Genomic DNA, 7,290 nt, shown 5'->3' on the forward strand with positions numbered 1-7,290 from the left:
TTGCGCGCGGGGAGCGGGAGCCGAGAGGTGCCGGCCCCGGGGCCGCGGGGCCGCGGGCTGCGGGCCCGGGAGGCGCGAAGGGAGGCGGCCGCTGCTGCCGCCCGGGGCCGCGGGCGCTTCCCTGCGCCGGCTCGAGCGGCCGCGGCGCGCGGAGCCGGGGCTGTCACTCGCCCAGCTGCCGCCGCTCGTCCAGCTGCGCTTGGCACCGCTGGCCCCAGCTGCGGGGGAGGGAGGCGGAGCCCGGCCAGGCCCCGCCTCCCTCATTTGCATCGCGCCCAGGCCCCGCCCAGCGCCGCCAGCTGCTTTACATATTGGCACCCCGAGGCTGCTGGTCTCCAGCTCAGGGTTCCCCGCCGCAGCGCTGCGGCGCGGGGATCGCAGCCTGCGGGCCTCAGACCCGAGGCGCACCCCCCCGCCCCGTCTTCGGCCCCGGGTTGCGTGAAGAGAGGAGCACCTCGGGTGCGCCCCAGGGAAAACGAGGGGGGAAGCACCAACCCGGACCGAGGGGTGGGGGTGGGGGTGGGGGTGGACGCGACGGATTCCGCCCGATCCTCTGCAGAGACGGGTGCCCATCCACCCCCTCTATCCCATTGGTCATTCTGCGCATCTTCTGGAGGGATGGGCTCCCGCTGTCACTCATTTGGAAAGGCCTGTGGCTCCACACACTTACACACATACGCACACACGCACACACGTACTGCAGAGGTGGAGGAGGAATCTTTAGTTTATATATACCTCTAACTCCACCACAAGGACAAGTCTTGGTTGTGCTTGTCTCACTATTTAGGAAAGAACTTCCTACCTTCTGCCCATGCCCTCACAGAGGCTCAGTTTCCTGGACTGCAAAATGGGGCTAATAAGGAAGGAGGGTGAGGGTGCAATAGGGCGGTATTTCCTCAGCTTTCATTCATTCCAGACCCTCTGACGAACTCTGTTCACATGTGCACACCATTTAAAAAAAAAAGTCTGGTTTCTGAGTTTGAATAGCAAGAGATATCCATGTATTAAGACCTCTCCAGATGCTGTCACCGGCCCAAAATATGTGCATGTGAGGCCTTCTTTTAATTTGTTGAGACAGGAGATTAAAAAATGGTGAAGAGGTGATAAAGACACTAACATCCAGCAGGACCTCCCTCCCTTACAGAACCTGAAGGGTGGAGGGCCTCCAATGAATGATACTTGTCTGGACAACTAAAGTCACCAGGCTTGGTGCCCTGTCCACACATAACAGCTACGCCCCTCTCTCTGGAAACCGCACTGTACTGGACTAGATTTAAGTTGTGTTCGCTGTCGTGTGACCCAGCACCAAGCTCAGAGCCAGACCTCCCTAAGAGTTCAGTAAGCATTGGTTGAATGAGTGATTGGGTAAACAAGGGAGTGAATGAAAACTGAAAGGGCTGCACCCCTACCCTCCACCCTGCTCAGCAGGTATAATAATAAGCATCAGGTACCAGAGGGGTGTCAGGTCCTTGCTGTTTTATTTAGTTCTCCCAACAACCATAGGTTGGCCTGTTAACCTTCATTATCGACAAAGATGTGAAGCTCAGAGAGACTAAGATAAATGCCCAACGCCACACTGCTGTTGAAGGGCGCACAGGCCTACCTACAAAGCACTCAGGTGATCAAGAAGTAAAGGGATGCAGGGCAGAATAGAACCAGGCTCACTGAACTTCTGCCTAAACTCAGGTGCCATCATGAAGATTTTGGCTGGAAGCTGCTGAGTGGTAAGTCATTATTAGGTGGCATGTGGAGCTCCATGGCTGTAATAATAGACTGTCCCTCCCCTGCATAGTGATTCAAAGGTAACTAGGAAAAAATAGCATTCACTTTTAAGGTTGACATGTTTGGGAAACTGGACGTGCCTGTCTATTATTAGTCCTCAGAGGCCCCATCACCTCCCAGAGAGGCTTGGGAAAACATCCCAGGAGACATTGCTGCTGCAGTAGATTTCCTTTGAACCGATGAGCTGGAAGCTAGCAACCCACATCCTGCCTTTTGAACCAAGTGCCCTGGCTGACTTTGGTCTGTAACAACAAACAGTACTTCGCGGGGCCTGGGCCTGGGGGGTGCAAGGGCTGGTGGATCCCAAAGAATCACTCCTTTTCTCGAGGGGCCACATCTTCTGAAAATGGGGAACACAGTTCCCATTGGACCCAGATCCCTGTACAGCAGGAGGTTCAAACCGCTGGTCCTTGGATACATTCATTTTTTTTAGCCAGTACAGAGAATTTTTTTGGCTCACATTTGGTAGAATTTTACCTAAATCTCCAGATTCTGATTTCTCTAAGATAAAAAAGAGATTGCTGCATGGACCCTGCATCCCTCCACTCCCTCAGACATTTGTTCATTCATGCAACTATGAATTTATTGAGGACCTGCTCTGTGCTGTTCCACACAAAACACAAAAGTCCCTGCTTTCATGGAGCTTGCAGTCAAATGGGAAAGATGGACAATAACCTAATAAACTAACAAATCTGTACCAGGTGGCTGTAAAGAAGATAACAAAGCATGGTAAAAAATGAAGAGTGACATTGATGGAGAAATCGTTTATGATAGGGGGACATCAAAGCAAAGACCTAAATGAAATGAGGGGGTGAGCCATGGGGCCATCTGAGAGCAGAAAGTGTGAACAGGGAAAACAGCAAGTTTTTCTTGCAAAAGACCTGGAACGCGCTCGGCATGGTGGAGAAGCAGCAAGGAGGCCTCCGTGCCTGGAGTGGAGAGAGAGGAGAGAAAAGGAACAAGACAGGTTGGTAAGGCAGTAGGGCCACATTATAGACCAGGGAAAGAGTTTGAATTTCACTCTAGTGAATGGAAGCCACTGGAATGTTGGAAACAGAGAGGTGAGCTGATGTGACTTAAGGTTGGTTTGTTTGTTTGTTAATTACCTGACTATGCTGTGAAAAATAGATTCTTTAGGAGAAAGGACAGAAATGGGGAGAACAATTGAGGTCATTTGAGTAGATGAGGCAAAAGATAAAGGCGGGGCCTCCCTGGCGGTGCAGCGGGTTGAGTACAGTGCTGTGAAGCTATCCACAGCCTCTGCAGCGCCGGTTTGATTCCCGGCCAGCCAGGGAGATTCCCACATGGCGCGGCAGACCTCTCCTGTCTCGCCCACTGCTCCCCTCAGCAGTGTATTCTGTCATTCTGCCTGTTCTGTTCCCCACTCTGTCTCTGGTGAATTCTCTCACCCCCCACACCTCTGGCCTGTACCCCAGTGCTTGCATAAATAAATAAATCTTTAAAATAAAATAAAATTAAAAAAAAATAAAGGCAATATGGCATGGTGGCCACATGAAGCTAAAGGGCAGTGAACCCTACAGGCTGGACCCACTAGTCACAAGAACCCCCATGGGGTCCACACTGCATATAAAGAAATGAGGTGACAAGGAGGCATGTTGCTCGGACTGAGGGTCCAAGGTCTCTTTAGTCCATCTTTCAAAGTTCCTCTATATATTGCTTCCCTGCAGCTTCTATAGCAACTTATCACAACAGCAAGTGGCTAAAGGTAACAGAAATTTATTCTCTCAAAATTCTGTGGCCAGAAGATTGAAATCAGGGTGTCATAGGGCTTTACTCCCCCTGAAGGCTTTAAAGAAGGTTTTAAGAAGACCAATTGTTTGCCTTTTCCAAATTCTGGCTGTTGGCATTTCTTGGCTTATGGCCACATCCCTCCCATCTCTGCCTCTGTGTTCACATCAGCTTCTCTCTGTATGTCTGTTTTCTCTTCTGTTGAATGTCCTCAGTGTATCTCTTACAAGGACACTGGTGATTGGCTTTAGGGCTCACCAGATAATCAGGGGTGATGTCCACATCACAAGATCCGTAACTCAATGACATCTGCAGACTTTCTAAGTAAGAGAGCATTCATAAATTCCAAGAATTAAGACATGAACTTATCTTTTGGGGTATGGCCAATAATCAACCTACTACAGTGCTTAACCCTGGGGAAGTCACTTCTTCCTTCCATGTCTCATTTTCCTCCTTTGTAAAACACAGGCAGGGATATAGTAGTTCACCTTCCAAATTTGTCCTTGTAAGACTGTACTCTTCTGTGTAGTAGGCACTAGCCATCTGTGGTTACTAAGGAGTTGGAATGTAGTTAGTTTGAATTGAGATGTAGTTTCAAGTGCAAACTGCATCCTAAAATATCAAAAGGTATGCAAAAGAATGTAAAGTATCTTATAAATAATTTTTATTGTCACTGCATGTTGAAATTATATTTTGTATATATTGGGTTTAAATTAAACTTCTCACTGAAATTAACTTCACCTGTTCTTACATACTTTTTTAGTATTGGAACTGGTTTTTTTTATCATCTCCTTTTAATTTTTTTTTTGAGATCACATTGTTTACATTGTTATTTGTATTTTAGAAGTATAGGATCCCCCCATACAGGTATAGTTACCACAGCACATCCACCACCAAAACACCCACAGTCTACCAACATAGTCCATTGTGTTTTTTCAAATTTTTTAAAAATGGCTACTGGAAAATGTAAAATTTGGTATGTAGCTCACATTGTATGTTGGGGGGGCTACTCTTTCTAAAATATAGATTAAAATAATATTAAGTGAATTAATAAAAATAAGTAGATAATATAAATAAAAGCTGATCTCTATTCTATGTGTCACCAGCAGTGGTGGCTTGACTGGAGGCTGATGGCTCTGCTTTGAAGGTGCTCACTCATTAGGCTGCTATGTTAGTGCTGATTGTCAGTTTATATCTCAGCCAGGACTTTGAACCAACAGCCTTGGTTCCTCTTTATGTGGGCTACTCCACCTATAGTTCAAGCTTCCTCATACCATGGGGGTTGAATTCCCAGAGTGAGTACCCCAAAAGACAGGAAGTAGAAGATGAAATTTTCTTAAAGTGTGATCTGGAAACTGACACTATGTCATTTCTGACCTGTGTTATTGGTTAGGCAGTCATAGCACACATGTTTAAGAGGAGATTTTATGTCTCAATGGAAAAACCATCAAAGAATTAGGGAACCAGAGACAAGGTGTTTGATGAATATTTGTTGAATTAGTAAAACATTACAATTTCCATCAGAGGTATAAGAAAACAAAAATTTGATAAAGTTAAGCACATTCAAGATCACACTAAAACTACCATTAATAATAATTAAAAAGCAATATTAAGAAACAGTAAAGTATAGGGCCTCCCCTGTGGCGCAGCGGTTGAGCGCTGGGTTGCGAAGCTGCCCGCAGCCTCTGCAGCGCCGGTTCATTCCCCGGCAGCTCCCCGGCCACCAGAGGAGGGTCCCACATGGCGCGCAGACCTCTCCTGCCGCCCGCTGCTCCCCTCAGCAGTGTACTTCGGTCCTTCTGCCTGCTCTGCTCCCCGCTCTGGCTCTGGTGAATTCTCTCACCCTCCCGCGCTTCTGACTGTACCAAGTGCATGTATAAACAAAACAAACAAACAAACAAGCAAATAAATAAAGCATGCCTCTACTAAAAAAAAAAAAAAAAAAAAAAAAAAAAAGAAACAGTAAAGTATATCCACCCATTCAAAGGGAAAAATAAACTACTGTTCCATTGGAAGATCACATGGAGAACCTACTAGACAAAGACTTTAAAATAACCATCCTTAAGGTCAAGAAAATGATGTGTGAACAAAACAGTAATATCAAAGAAAGGGATACAAAACCTACATAGAAACCAAAAAGAAATGCTAGAGCTGATAAGTTCAATAAATGAAATCAAAAATTCACTAGAGGAATTCAAAGACAGTTGAGTGGAAAGAAAGAACCAATGAACTTGAAGATAGGACAATTGAAATTGTGGAAGAACAGAAAGAAAAAGTGAATTGAATATAAAGAACCAGTGGGACACCATCAAATACATCAACAAACATGCTGTGGGAATCCTAGAATGAGAAGAAAGACAGTAAGGAAGGAAATACTATCTAAGAAACAATTTCTGGCCAAAAAATTCCTACTCCATGAAAGGCATGAATATAAACATAGAAGAAGCTCAAAGACTCTAATGAGGATCGACTCAAAGAGAATCACCTGAGAAATGTAATCAACTGTCAAGAGACAAAGAGGGAATCTTGAAAGCAGTAAGAAAGAAGCAACTTAACACAAGTGATCCTCTTTAAGATTATCAGCAGATTTCTCATTAGAAAATTTGGAACCCAGAAGGCAATGAACTAATATACTCAAAGTGCTTAAAAGATAAAAGAAAGGAAGAGAGGGAAGTGGGAAACAAATCAGGGAAGGGGCGAGGGAGCGAAGAAGGAAAGGGGATGAAGGAAGGAGGGAAAACTGTCAACCAAAAATCCAATAACTAGGGCCTCCCCGGTGGCGCAGCGGTTGAGCGCTGGGTTGCGAAGCTGCCCGCAGCCTCTGCAGCGCAGGTTCGATCCCCGGCTGCTCCCCGGCCACTGGAGGAGGGTCCCACATGGCGCGCAGACCTCTCCTGCCGCCCGCTGCTCCCTTCAGCAGTGTACTTCGGTCCTTCTGCCTGCTCTGCTCCCCGCTCTGGCTCTGGTGAATTCTCTCACCCTCCCGCGCTTCTGACTGTACCCAGTGCATGTATAAACAAAAACAAACAAACAAATAAATAAATAAAATAAAACATGCCTCTATTAAAAAAAATTTTTAAAAAAATCCAATAACTAGCAAAACTGTCCTTCAAACTGTGAGGGGAAAAATTAAGACATTCCTAGATTAACAAAAGTTTAGGGACCTCTTTACTACCAAGCCTGCCCTGCAAGAAATGCTAAAAGAATTTCATACAGGTTGAAATGAAAGCATACTAGGCTGTAACACAAAGTCATCTGAAGAAATAAAGGTGTCAGCAAAGGTAAATATGTGGGTAATTATAAAAGCTAGTATTATCACAAAAATGGCCCACAACTCCACTTTTGTTTTCCACAGACTAATATATTTCTTACACAAATAATTAGTCTAAGATCTAGTATTACTGTAACTCCATATTTTGCTTTCTACATAATTTTCTACATATGTTTTCTACATAAGACTAGCTCATCACAAAAAAAAATTGTTAGTGCATTTAGATACTCAACTTATACAGATATCACTTTGTGACATTAATAACTGAAAGAGGTAAAGACAGAACAGTGTTTAAGCACAGCATTCTTGTGTTATTGAAGTTAAGCTAGTAAAAATTCAACTTAGACTGTTAAAACTTTAGGATAATAAATGTAATCCCCATAGTAACCACAAAGAAAAAAATTATAGCGTATACAGAAAAGGAAATGAGAAGTGAATTAAAATGTTTCTCTACAAAAATCAGCTCAGCACAAAGGAATACAATAATG

Source organism: Talpa europaea, assembly GCF_964194135.1.
Source record: "Talpa europaea genome assembly, chromosome: 12".
In the NCBI taxonomy this organism is placed as follows: Eukaryota; Metazoa; Chordata; class Mammalia; order Eulipotyphla; family Talpidae; genus Talpa; species Talpa europaea.